Raw genomic sequence first — 13,870 nt, forward strand, 5'->3', positions numbered from 1 at the left:
TCAGGGACATTTTAAAGAGGCCTCTAGACCATGGACTTTATGTCAAGTTAGAAAAGTCCGAATTTCATGTAACGACTGTTTCATTTTTGGGTTTCATCATCTCCAATGGCAATCTCAAGGTGGGCCCTACCAAGACGCAGGCAGTCATAGACTGGCCACCACCATCCAATATCAAACTAGTCCAGCAATTCCTGGAGTTTGCTAACTTCTAGAAACACAGAAAATCTACATCACATTACAGGCCCACAGTATTGTGCCGACCATGAAACCTACTCTAGAAGCTGCCTAGGACTTCCCTACCGCATAGTCCTCCTGATGTCGTTCATCAGGAACGTCAGCTCGGCAGCAACTCTGCTGACGGTGCAACTAAGAAATCCATGGCCCCTTTTGTTTGGACGATGAAAGCGGAGGCTGCTTTTGCAAAGCTTAAGTTCAGAACAGCTATCTTGATTTCTCCTCACCCAGACCTTCCCTTCATTGTGAAAGTGGACACCTGAGTCATCGGGGTGGGTGCCATCTTGTCCCAACGACCACCTTCGGATAGTAAACTGTACCCTTATGCATTCTTCTCAGGGCAGCTATCCCCAGCAGAGAGGAACTGTGAATTGGGAGCTTCTTGCAGTTTATTTAGCCTTGGAGGAATAGTGTTACTGGCTGGAGGGGGCCAAGAACCCTTTTATTGTTTGGACTGACCACAAGAACCTGGCTTATATTCAGGAGGCCAAGAGGCTGACTTCCAGACAGGCCAGGTTCTTTAATTCATCCTGACCTTTCGACAGGGCTCAAAGAACCAGAAGCCAGATGCCCTGTCCCATCAGTTTGACGAACTGGACTGAGAGGAACAGCCCCAGGTTGGGGTGGCGGTGCCAATGTGTTGGGGAATCAATGCTCTAGTTCACGAAGCCCAAAGCAAGGGGAGATTCCTAAGGGCTATCCTCCAGGTTGGCTGTTTGTCCCAAGTTCCGTCTGATCCCAGGTCCTCCGTGGGGACAATAATATGGAATGGCTGTGTACACAGGAATTGTCAGCACCCTCAAGTTTATCAGGAGGAGGTATTGGTGGCTCAGAGTGACGAAAGAGGTTTGGCAGTGCATGCAGGCGTGCCAAGTGTGTGCCTGGAAGAAGGAGCCCCCTATGTGACCTCAAGGGCTCCTTCACTCCTTACCTGTTCCAGGAATACCTTGGGCACGCATCTCTGTCCATAGACTTTGTCACAGGTCTTCCACCAACCAAGGGGAAGACTGTCATCATGGTTATTGTTGATCTGTTTTCGAAAGCCTGCAAGTTCATTGCATTGGAGAAGCTATCATCTGTGGAGGAGATGGCTAAAATTGTCCTAGACCACCAGGGAACTGTACTCTCTCCGGTCCTGTTCACCCTGTACACATCAGACTTCCAATATAACTCGGAGTCCTGCCATGTGCAGAAGTTCGCTGATGACACGGCCATAGTGGGGTGTGTCAGGAATGGACAGGAGGAGGAGTATAGGAAACTGATACAGGACTTTGTGATATGGTGCAACTCAAACTACCTGCGTCTCAATATCACCAAGACCAAGGAGATGGTGGTGGACTTTAGGAGATCTAGGCCTCATATGGAGCCAGTGATCATTAATGGAGAATGTGTGGAGCAGGTTAAGACCTACAAGTATCTGGGAGTACAGTTAGACGAGAAGCTAGACTGGACTGCCAACACAGATGCCTTGTGCAGGAAGGCACAGAGTCGACTGTACTTCCTAAGAAGGTTGGCGTCATTCAATGTCTGTAGTGAGATGCTGAAGATGTTCTATAGGTCAGTTGTGGAGAGCGCCCTCTTCTTTGTGGTGGCGTGTTGGGGAGGAAGCATTAAGAAGAGGGACGCCTCACGTCTTAATAAGCTGGTAAGGAAGGCGGGCTCTGTCGTGGGCAAAGTACTGGAGAGTTTAACATTGGTAGCTGAGCGAAGGGCGCTGAGTAGGCTATGGTCAATTATGGATAACTCTGAACATCCTCTACATAGCACCATCCAGAGACAGAGAAGCAGTTTCAGCGACAGGTTACTATCGATACAATGCTCCTCAGACAGGATGAAGAGGTCAATACTCCCCAATGCCATTAGGCTTTACAATTCTACCGCCAGGACTTAAGAACTTTTTAAAAGCTATTATTAATGCTTTTTGAGATAGTGATTTAGATGCATATCATATTTTTTTTACTGAGTTAAGTATTGTATGTAATTAGTTTTGCTACAACAAGTGTATGGGACATTGGAAAAAAAGTTGAATTTCCCCATGGGGATGAATAAAGTATCTATCTATCTATCTATCTATCTATCTTTAGGGTCTGTGGATTCCAAGTGGACATTGTCTCAGATTTTCTTCCACAATTCACATCACATTTCTTGTGGGTGTTCTGCAAACTAATAGGGGCAACAGCAAGTCTTCCCTCTGGGGTTCACCCACAGTCCGATGGCCAGACGGAGCAGACCAACCAGGAGCTAGAACGTACAGTGAGCTCGGAAAGACCTGATGAGTGGTGTGACCATTTGATGTGGGCAGAGGTCGCTCACAACACCTCACAGCAATTACTACACTGGATGTCACTGTTTGAGTGCCAGTTTGGTTAATCTCTGTCTTTCTTTCTGGAACAAGAGACTGAGGTTGGGGTCCCTGCAGCTGAAAATCTCATCCCAAAGTGAACTAATGGAGAAGACAGGGACCTACTTTGCAGCCTGGGCAATGAGTCCGGCTGCCCAAGTTCATTGGACCCTTTGAAATCCAGAGGAAAGTAAACTGGATGGATTACACCTTGCAGCTCCCCAAGACCCTAAAAATCATCCTCACTTTCCATATAGCTAAATTAAAGCTGTCTGCCCCACCACCGTCGACTCCACCATCACCCATGTTTATCGAGGAGGAACAGGTCTTCACAGTGAGAAGACATTTGGATTCGCTATTCTTCAGGGTGTTCAGCTGTACTTCGTGGACTGGGAAGGATTCAGACCTGGGGAGAGGTGCTGGGTACCTGAAAATGACATCTTGAATTTGGCTCTCATCCACGACTACCATCACCACCTCTCAGGGCAGCCAGGGCCGTCAGGAGTCAGGAGTCAGCCATAGGGGAGGGTTTCCTGTTATGAGACGCTCCCAATCGTGCCAGTGTCTGGGATTTAGATGCTCTAAAACATGGGAGTATGGATCGCCTGCACAGCCCCTTTAAGGGTCCAGGATGGTCCCGCTAATTGACAGTCATGTTTTGGGCACCACGAATCAGTATTTAAGGAACACCCGAACTGCGGTTCAGTGCTCAATCGTAAGCCTATTGCCTACCGTTTGTTTTGTGCTCAGATCCAGATTGATATCGTGTTTCAAACCTTGGTTCAGATACCCCAGCATCTGGGTCCAAACTATCCTTGTCAAGGACTCTCATCACAGTTTTGAGGAAGTAGGCTACAGAAGGACTTGGACAGATTCGGAGAATAGCCAAAAAGTAGCAGGTGGAATACAGTGTCCGGAAGTGTATGGTCATTCACTTTGGTAGAAGAAATGAATGGGATGACTATGTTCTAACTGGAGAGAAAATACAAAAATTTGAGACACAAAGGGATTTGGGAGTCCTTGTGCAGGGCTCCCTGAAGGTTAATTTGCAGGTTGAGTTTGTTGTGAGGAAGTCAAATGTGATGTAGCATTAATTTCAAGAGGACTAGAATATTAAAGCAAGGATATAATGTTGAGACTTTATAAGACACTGTTGAGGCCTCACTTGGAGTATTGTGAGCAACTTTGGACGCTTATCTTAGAAAGGATGTGTGAAACTGGAGAGGGTTCAAAGGAGTTTCATGAAAATGATTCCAGGATTGAACAGCTTGCCATAAAAAGAGCGTTTGATGGCTCTGGTCCTGTATTCACTAGAATTCAAAAGGTGACCTAATTGAAACCTGTGGAATGGTGAAAGGCATTGATAGAGTGGATGTGGAGAGGACATTTCCTGTGGTGGGGGAGTCTAAGACTAAAGGTCACAGCCTCAGAATAGAGGGGCATCCTTTTAGAATGGAGATGAGGAGGAATTTCTTTAGCCAGAGAGTGGTGAATCTGTAGAACTAGTTGTCACAGGCAGCTGTGGAGGCTAAGTCTTTCTGTATATTTTAGGCAGAAGTTGATAGATTCATGATTAGTCAGGGCATGAAGGGATACAGGAGGAAGGCAGGAGATTGGGGCTGAGAGGAAAAATGGATCAGCCACGATGAAATGGCAGAGCAGACTCAAGGGGCCAAATGACCTAATTCTTAACCTATATCTTGTGGTCTTGTGCTCTTATGAATTGTTTGAGATTCTGGACTTGGCGTTGAAAAAGCAGATTGGAATAAGCTCGTAAGAAAAGACATTATTTGGTTTAGTCACCTGGCTCATGATCTACTTCATTCATATCTCTATTTTACTGATATTATGCACAGAAACAACAATTAGAATAAGTGGCCCAACAACACAGTTTGCCTAGGAGCCCAGGTGTGCTTCTTGAATATTGAACCTTCAGATCAGCAAGTATCCTTGTCAAAATTGAAATGAAAGGATAGAGGTTTCTATATATTGATGAAAGAAAACTTTCCAGGTCCCTAACTTTGCTGTCTTTCCCTCTAATCTTTTCACCCATCACTCTGAACCTGTAACTTTTGTTCTTAACCCTTATACCAAGGGGAAATGATCCTTCTTGCTTGCTCTTGGGATCCACAAAAACCACGAAGCAATCCAACCATACCACATAGTGGAAGATTTCCAGTCAAGCACCATCCTCGTAAATCTCCTCTGAAACCTCTCCAGTGCAATCACATCTGACCTGTGATAGATTGTCCAGAACTGTACAGCAGACTCAAGATGTGGCTCAGTCAATGTAACCTCACTCCTCCAAACTGAATTCTACTCACCACTTTGCTGCCCAACCAACTCAACTGAAAGTATCCTCCTCCATGCCAACTCCAGGATCAAATTTTGTATTTTTGGCAAACTTCATCGTGCAACTTACATTAAAGTCCAAATTAGGGACTGGATACTGAGATCGACCTGAAACAACTTCCAAACGCCACAGATCCTGCCAAAGAGTGAATTTTGGATCCAATTTGCCATTCAGGTGTTCTGGTGAACTGAAACACCGATTCTGATTCTCTCTCTTGCTTACCTGTTGAGTATTTTCAATATGTGCGGCTTTGTTTCACATTTCTAGCATCTGTAATATTTTATTACAAATACCAATCTCTCAATCTCCAGCTTGCTTTTGATTTATGCTTTGATAAAAACTACACAGATGAGAAAAACATCTCATGCATTGTTTATTTATTGAGATACAGCCCGGAATAAGCCCTTCCTGCCCTTCGAGCCACGTCGCCCAGCAATCTCCCAATTTAATCCTAGCCTAATCATGGGACAATTTACAATGACCAATGAACCTACTGACCATCACGTCTTTGGTTTGTCGGAGGAAACTGGAGCACCCAGAGGAAACCCACATGGTCACAGGGAGAACATACAAACTCTTTGCGGACAGCGGCAGGAATTGAACCCGGGTTGCTGGCACAGTAAAACATTGTGCTAACCACTATACTACCACACTGTCCCATCAATCCTCTGTTACTTCTCCCACAAATATAATTGTTACTCCCTTAACAGACCTTCTCTTAACAAGGATTACAATTATTTACTGCTGCAGATTTCAGCATCTGCTTTCTCTTCTGCTTTCCCTTAACAAATCCTTGTGATCCTTCTTGATTAGTCTGTGCCATTCTAAGTTAAAATTTATATTATAATTAGAATGGATTCTAATAATTTGCTCAAAGTTCAAAATAAATTTATTAAAAGTACATTTATGTCACCATTGTCAACTCACAGATTCATTTTCTTGTGGGCATAGTCAACAAATCTATAGAATAGTTACTATAATTGAATCAAAGAAACTAGGGCATTCAACCAGAGTGCAGGTGACAACAAACTTGGCAAATGCAAATATAGATAAACAGCACTAAATATTGAGAATATGAGATGAAGAGTCCTTAAGAGTGAGTTCATTGGTTGTGAGAACATTACAATGACGGGGCAAGTGAAGTTGAGTCAAGTTATCCTCGCACCATCTAAATCAGACTAATTGGCTTATAATTAATTGTTTTATCCCTTTCTTCTTTTTAAAAACAACAAGGTTTTAATGTTTGAATATTGCCATATTTCAGCTTTGCTGGCGACACCACCGTCACTGGCCAAATCAAAGATGCCGATGAATCAGCTTGTAGGAGGGAGGTTGAAAATCTGGCTGAGTGGTGCCACAACAACAACCTCAAAGTCAATGTCAGTAAGACCTAGGTGCCAATTATTGACTTCAGAAGAAGTAATCCAAGGTCCATGAGCCAGTCCTCATCTGAGGATCAGAGGAGAGAGGGTCAGCAACTTTAAATTCCTCAGTGTTACTATTTTGGAAGACCTGTCCTGAGCCCAACATGCAAGGGCAATTATGAAGAAAGCACAATGCCTCTACTTCCTTGGGAGTTTGTGAAGATTCAGGATGACATCTAAAATGTTGACAAACTTCTATAGATGTGTAGTGGAGAGTATATTGACTGGTTGCACCACAGCCTGGTATGAGAACACCAATCCTACACCCTTAAATGGAAAATCCTACAAAAAGTAGTGGATACAACACACTGTATCATGGGTAAAACCCTCCCCATTGTTGAGCTCATCTACATGAAACATTGACGGTGGAAAGCAGCACCCATCACCTTCCTGCTACTGTCATCGGGAAGAAGGCACAGGAGCCTCAGGACTCACACCACCAGGTTCAGGAACAGTTATTACCTCTCAGCCATCAGGCTATTGAACCAAATGGGATAACTTTAATTTGCCCCTTGATCAATCTGTGCCTTTCTTATGTTTTATCTTATATTAGAAAAGTGTATATATTATTAGAATAGATCATAATTTGCTCACCATCTAAATCAAACTAACTGGCTTATAATTATTTGTTACATCCCTTTCTCCTTTTTTCAGGCAACAATCCAATGTTGCCGATGCCCATTCGCCTGTGTTTAGGGAGGATTGGAAAAAGATATGTTTTTCTCAACAGCTTTAGTTTCCCACTTACTTACTCTGTACTCTTGCAGAATATGTTGCCGTCTGAAGTCTCACAGACACAGAGCACTGAAGAGGCAGCCAGGCAGCTGATGGGTTGTTTATCTGGGTATCCAATCTCACTGTGAAATGTTAAATGATGGTCTACATGCCACAGAAAGCCACTTTATCAGTTCTATGGAATTATTTATCACGGTTTTGTGTTACGTACTGTGATCAAAGACTTATTTGCTGTTGAAACAACTCCAGACACTGATGCTGAGATACATCCTAGGATGCGCTGGGACACATCATCAGTGATGTAAACTGCGTCATCAGGTGTTTCTGGTCTTTCAACATCAGACGTTCTTACCCAGGCGACCCAGCCAGGATTGACCGAGACCCGGCTTGTGTCCCAGTAGCATCGGTCCACGGGTCACACCACTTGATCCACAGCCATCTGGAGGCTCGCTCAGCAGTCCTGGTGGCTCTTTTCTTTGTAGTCCCCATAGTGCCAAGGAGAGCGTAGATTTTTAATCAAATTTGTAAGGCTATTCAACAATAAAAAAGGATAAATTTTCAGAATCAAGTTTAATATCACTGGCATATGTCATGAAGTTTGCTTTGTGGCAACAGTACATTGTAATTCATTATTTTAAGCTATAAATTACAATAAAGAGTACATATATATTTTAAGTTGTGCAAAAAGAGCCAAAAAGATAATGAGGTAGTGTTCATGGGTTTGATGTCCATTCAGAAATCTGAAGACAGAGAGTAGGAAGCTGTTCCTGAAACTTTGAGTGTATCTTCAGGCTCCTGTACCTCCTCCTTGATGGTCACAGTGAGAAGAGGATATGCCCTGGGTGATGGGGGTCCTTAAGGATGGATGCCACCTTTTTGAGACATCCCCTTTTGAAGGTGTTGTAGATGCTGGGAGGCTAGTGCCATGATGGAGCTGACTGAATTTAGAAGTTTCTGCAGCTCTTTCCAATCCTGTGCAATGGCCCCTCAATACCACGTGTGAAGCCACCAGTTAGAATGCTCTCATGGTACCTGTAGAAATTTGCGAGTGTCTTTGGTGACATCACAAATCTCCTCCAACTCCTAATGACATATAGCCGCCTTCTTTGTAATTGCATCAGTATGTTGGACCCAACATAAATCTTCTGAGATGTTGACATGCAGGAACTTGAAACAGCTCATACTTTCCACTGCTGATCCCTCAATGAGTACTAGTGTGTGTTTTCTCAACTTCCTCTTCCTGAAGTCCACAATCAATACCTTGGTCTTACTGACATTGAGTACAAGGTTGTTGCTGTTACACCACTCAACCCGCTGATCTCTCTCACCACCGTCTGAAATTCTGCCAACAATTGTTGCATCATCAGCAAGTTTATAGATGGCATTAGAGCTGTCCTTAGCCACACACTCATCGGTGTAGAGAGAGTAGAGCAGTGGGCTAAGCATGCATCCTTGAGTGCACCAGTGTTGATAGTCAGTGAGGTGGAGGTGTTATTTTGGATCTGCACAGACTGCAGTCTCCAGGTATGGAAATCAAGGATCCAGTTGCAGAGGGAGTTACTGAGGCCCAGGTTTTGGAGCTTGTTGATTAAAGCTGAGAGTATGATTATGTTGAATGCAGAGCTATAGTCAATAAATAGCAGTCTTGCACAAGATTTACTATTCTCCAGGTGATCCAAGGCTGAGTGCATAGCCAGTGAGATTGCATCTGCTGTAGACACAGGCAAATTGTGGGGTCCAGATCCTTGCTTAGGCAAGAGTTGATTTTGGCCGACTCTCAAAGCATATCATCACAGTGGATGTGAGTCCCACTGGGGGATAGTCGTGGAGGCAGCTCACCCTGCTCTGCCTGGGCACTGGTATGATTGCCACCCTTTTGAAGCAGGTAGAAACCTGTGACTGCAGCAGAGAGAGATTGAGGATGTCCTTGAACACGCCGGCAAGTTGGTTGGCACAGGTTTTCAGAGCCCTACCAGGTACACCACCAGGGTCTGACGCCTTGTGAGGGTTCACCCTCTTGAAAGATGTTCTGACCTTGGCCTCTGAGACAGAAATCACAGGGTCACAGGATGCTGCAGGGATCTGGACAGGTGTATATTTATCCTCCCTTTCAAAGTGTGCATAAAAGGTGTGGAGCTCATCTGGGAGTGAAGCATCACTGTCATTTTTAGCCCTGTAGGAAGTAATGGCCTGCAAACTCTGCCAGAGCTAATGTGCATCTGATTCCATCTGTAACTTCAAACAGAATTTTTTTGCCCTTAAAATGGCGTTCCATGGGTTGTACCTAGACTTCTCATATAGTTCTGGATCACTGGTTTGAATGCCACAGATCTGGCGCTCAGCAGACTACAAATCTCCTGGTTCATCCATGGCTTTTGGTTAGGGTATGTCCAGTATGTTCTTGAAGGCCCATAATCATCCACAGTGGGACAGCTGTGGTGTATTCATTCAGATTTGAAGGCAAGTCCCTGAATACCATCCAGTCCACTGACTCAAAGCAGCCCAGTAAGCATTCCTCCACCTCTGTTGACCATACCTTCTTGGTCCTTACCACCGGTGCTGCGGTCTTTGCCTATATGCTGAGAGTAGATGTACGGTCAGGTGATTGGACTTCCGGGAGGGCATGGGATGGCACGGTCAGCATTCTTGATGGTGGTACAACAGTGGTCAAGTGTGTTGGCTCCTCTGTTTCCACAAGTCATATGTTGGTGATTGTTGATCAGAGACTTCTTCAAGCTGTCCCAGTTGAAATCCCATAAGATGGTGGTGAAAGCATCAGGGCCCGCTGTTTTGTGACTGTTGATTACAGTGCACAGCTCCTCCAGAGTCTGTCCGACGTTGTCCTGAGGTGAAATATACACTGCTCAGCAGATAAAATGGGCAACACTTGACTGCGAGATGCTTGAAGTTGGGTGATCAGGACCAAGACAGAACCACCATGTCTGTGCACCACGACGAGTTAATCAGAACGTATACGCCACTCCTCTACCTTTAAAAGACTGAACTGTCTGTCTTTGTGAAGAATTGTGGAGCTACAGTGATGGCAGGTAGGAGCCATCTTTCCTTAAAGCGAAGTACACAGCAGTCCCTGATGTCCCTCTGCTCCAACAATCTTGCTCTGAGGTCTTCAATTTTATTTTCCAGAGACTATGTTCACCTGCAGGATAGTCAGGAATGCAGGTCTAAAGCCTTTGTGTTTCCATCATACCCGCAGTCTGGCTTGGCTTCCACGCTTCTGCTTTCTTAGAGGGGAACTGCACTAGCGACCCCAGTCTGTGGTCTGGGGTCCGTCGACATCACTAGGTTTGTGTATTGATAGGTTTTTAAACAGTCTTAAAACAATGTTGCTTACTGAAGTAAGCAGGGATGTGTCTGTGGATTTCAGCTGTTATAGTCCTTAATGGGAATATTTGAAGATTCCCATTGGAGCCGCATGAAAAGAATCACCACTTATCAGTGCCATCTTATTGTTTGCCATTGGCTAACTGGGCATCTACTTGCCCCTTCAGTTCTGCCATTATTGGGGATTAGCTACTCCAATAATTATGGTATTTTTCAGTTACAAGTGGATAAGACGTGCACATCAATACTCTTCACCTTCTACAAATGTGTAGCTGAAAGCCTCCTAGTATGTAGCATCACTGTGCGGTATAGAAACCGAACTGCAGTGGACAGAAGGACTCTATAACAGGTAGTTAAAACAGCTGACCAACCATCAAGGGCATACATGCAGAAAGATGCCAGAAATATCATGAAGGATCCCAGCCACCCTGTTTTTAATCTCATTCCCGTCAGGAAAGAGGCTACACAGCATCCACATCAGGACCACCAGACTCAAAAACAGTTCCTTCCCCCAAGCCATCAGGCTGCTCAACACCTCCACCCATTAACCCAGCCCCACCACCAAGACATTATCATCACCTGGTGCCATTTTATACACACAAATCATCCTCTGTATATAACAGTTACTTGTATATTATGTTTTATATCTATGTAAAATTTTGCTTTATTGTGTTCTTTATGCTTATCGTGCTACATCGGATCTGCAGCAACAATTCTTACGTTTTCCTTTACACTCTGGTACTGAAGAAGAGCCATAGACAATCTTGAATGCAGACTTCATAGTTCTGCAATTTCATTAACACAAAATATTCATAATTCACTAATTATACAACCTTTGAGATTTGCTCATAGGCAGTGACAAATCAAGAAACCCAAAATAACCCAATCAAAGAAAAAAAATTTAAAACCATGCAAACAATTGAAGTGAGCGACAACAACATTCCAAGCCAAAACTGAGACATTCATTTAGAAAGAAGCAGTAAGAAGAATTTTTACCATTTAGCCAGTTTGAAGAATTTTCACTGGCAGAAGCAACAATCACTGGTAAACATTAGATATGAAAGTAGAAGGAGCGGGATTATTTTTCCATCCAAGATGAATTCATAACTAGTCTTGACTCTGCAGGCAGTAGAGTGAGAAATTAGGGCCAAAGATGATCAAAGCAACAATGATCAAAGATCACCACTCTGAGGCATTATGCTTTGTTTATAAATAGCAGGCATTTTATGTTATATCACAGGGTGAACTACAAGGACTGAATGGCTATGAACAAGTGGCCACTCTGTGTGGCAAACATAATTGTATGATGTCATTAATGACTGATATTGTTACGTCCTTGAGATATTCATGAAAAGGACATGATAATACCAGGTAGCTGCTTTTACAAAGCATACTTGGACCAATGGCAGGAACTTCAGCTCCAGGTTTGTCCTCGGGGTTTACCCCTGAAGCCTTCCCCATGTGTGCATATAGGGGTAAGGCAGTGGAGGATTGAGATCAGATGTTTCCTTCTCCTAGATGAGCTGCCAACCATGGTTGACAAGCCCCAGCGGCCTGAAGCAACTGGTTCCAAGGTGCCAGTAACCTGCCTTTGCCCCTTCTCCTGTCAGTAAACATGGTTTCACAGGGTTTAGTAGCTAAGCCACGCATGAAGGTCAGGAGCTGAACTTGGTTGTCAGAGGCTATTTAAGATGCATTTAATACAGGGGTTCTTAACCTTTATTATGCCATGGACACCTTTGTCAGCCTATGGACCCTTCTCAGAATTATGTATTTAAATATGCAAAATAAAATACACAGGATTACAAAATAAATCAATTATATTGAAATACAGTTATTAAAATATTAAAAAAAACAATTTTGTGGTAGTGATATATGTGCTTCTTTACCAATACATTATATAACAAGACTATACATTTTGTAACAACTGTAATGCGCTATGAAAATATCTGTCATTTCTATTGGTGACAAATTCACAGGTACTGCTAATACTGCATTCACCATTGAAGGAAATGCTAAATTTCAGTTAGAGGTTAGTAAAACTAAAGACGTAATATTTTCATACCCCAGTTCACAGATTCCCCCTGCAATTTATCCACAGAACACCCCCCCCACAACGAGGAGGGCCATGGACACCAGGTTAAGAGCCACTGATTTAATAGTTAGTGGGAGTTATCACCACTACCAGCCCTAGTTACAATGACCTCAATGAACCACTAAATAACATAACTCTGCTCTTTCTACCCCAATTTATGGCTGAGGCTTACTCAAATTAAAGGTTGCCATTCTAGCAATGGGTGGGCTGGACATCCTGCTTACACATTACTCAAGTGTTAGCTAAACAATTTGTGCACTTAAAGAGGTGACAAAATATAAATAAAGTCAATTTCCTCAGGATACTCTGTCCTCCTTCTCAGTAATGTTTTTCACACAGAAAGGACTGAGTTTGCTGTTCAATGCCAGCAAATTTGCTTCGTATTGTGCTGAGTATTTAAAATCCTTCTTGTTATGTTTTTATTCTTGTCCTTGATCCTTCCCCCTAGATTCAAACCCTTCTTTCCCTTTTCCTCTTGGTCCACTGTTTTCTTTACCTTAGCTTCGAGGTAGGAAACTGATTTCTCTGTGTGAGCCTCACAACAGGATATCCTCTTTGCTTGAATCAGATCTGGAGGCACAGTGAGACAGGGACAGGTTGCATCAGATAAAAATCCAGCTTCTTATTATGTAACCTAAGCATCAAAATATCTTAATAAATCTTAATAAAAGGGAATGTTAACCCACCAAATACTGGATCCCTCAGAGAAGGCAATATTAAGAATTTTTAAAGGGCATTCCAAGTTTCTCACTGAGATTTTGACATAAAATTGACAGAAACTCTAGAGAATCAGGATTCCCTGATTTTAGCCATTTACTTTGTTTCTCTAAATTTTTGAAGTTCAAAACAAATTTATTATCAAAGTACATACACATCACCATATACAATGGCAAGATACATTTTCTTGCGGGCAGACTCAGTGAGTCTATCAAATAGTAACTGTAACAGAATCAATGAAAGACTGCGCCAACTTGGGGGTTCAACCAGTGTGCAAAAGACAACAAACTGTACAAATAGAAAAAGAAAGAATAATAATAATAATAATAATAATAATAATAATAATGATAATAATAATAATAATAATAAATAACCAATAAATATCAAGGAGATGAAAAGTCCTTGAAAGTGAGCCGATTGGTTGTAGGAACATTTCAATGATGGAGCAAGTGAGGTTGAGTGAAATTATCCCTTTTGGTTCAAGAGTCTGATGGTTGAGAGGGAAAACTGTTCTTGAACCTAGCAGTGCAAATCTGAGGTTCCTGTACCTTCTTCCTGGCCTGGGTGGTGGGGAGTACCTGATGATGGATGCGACAGCACTTCATGTAGATGTGCTCAGTGGTGGGAGG

This window comes from Hemitrygon akajei, chromosome 14 (assembly GCF_048418815.1).
Source record: "Hemitrygon akajei chromosome 14, sHemAka1.3, whole genome shotgun sequence".
NCBI classification, from domain to species: Eukaryota; Metazoa; Chordata; class Chondrichthyes; order Myliobatiformes; family Dasyatidae; genus Hemitrygon; species Hemitrygon akajei.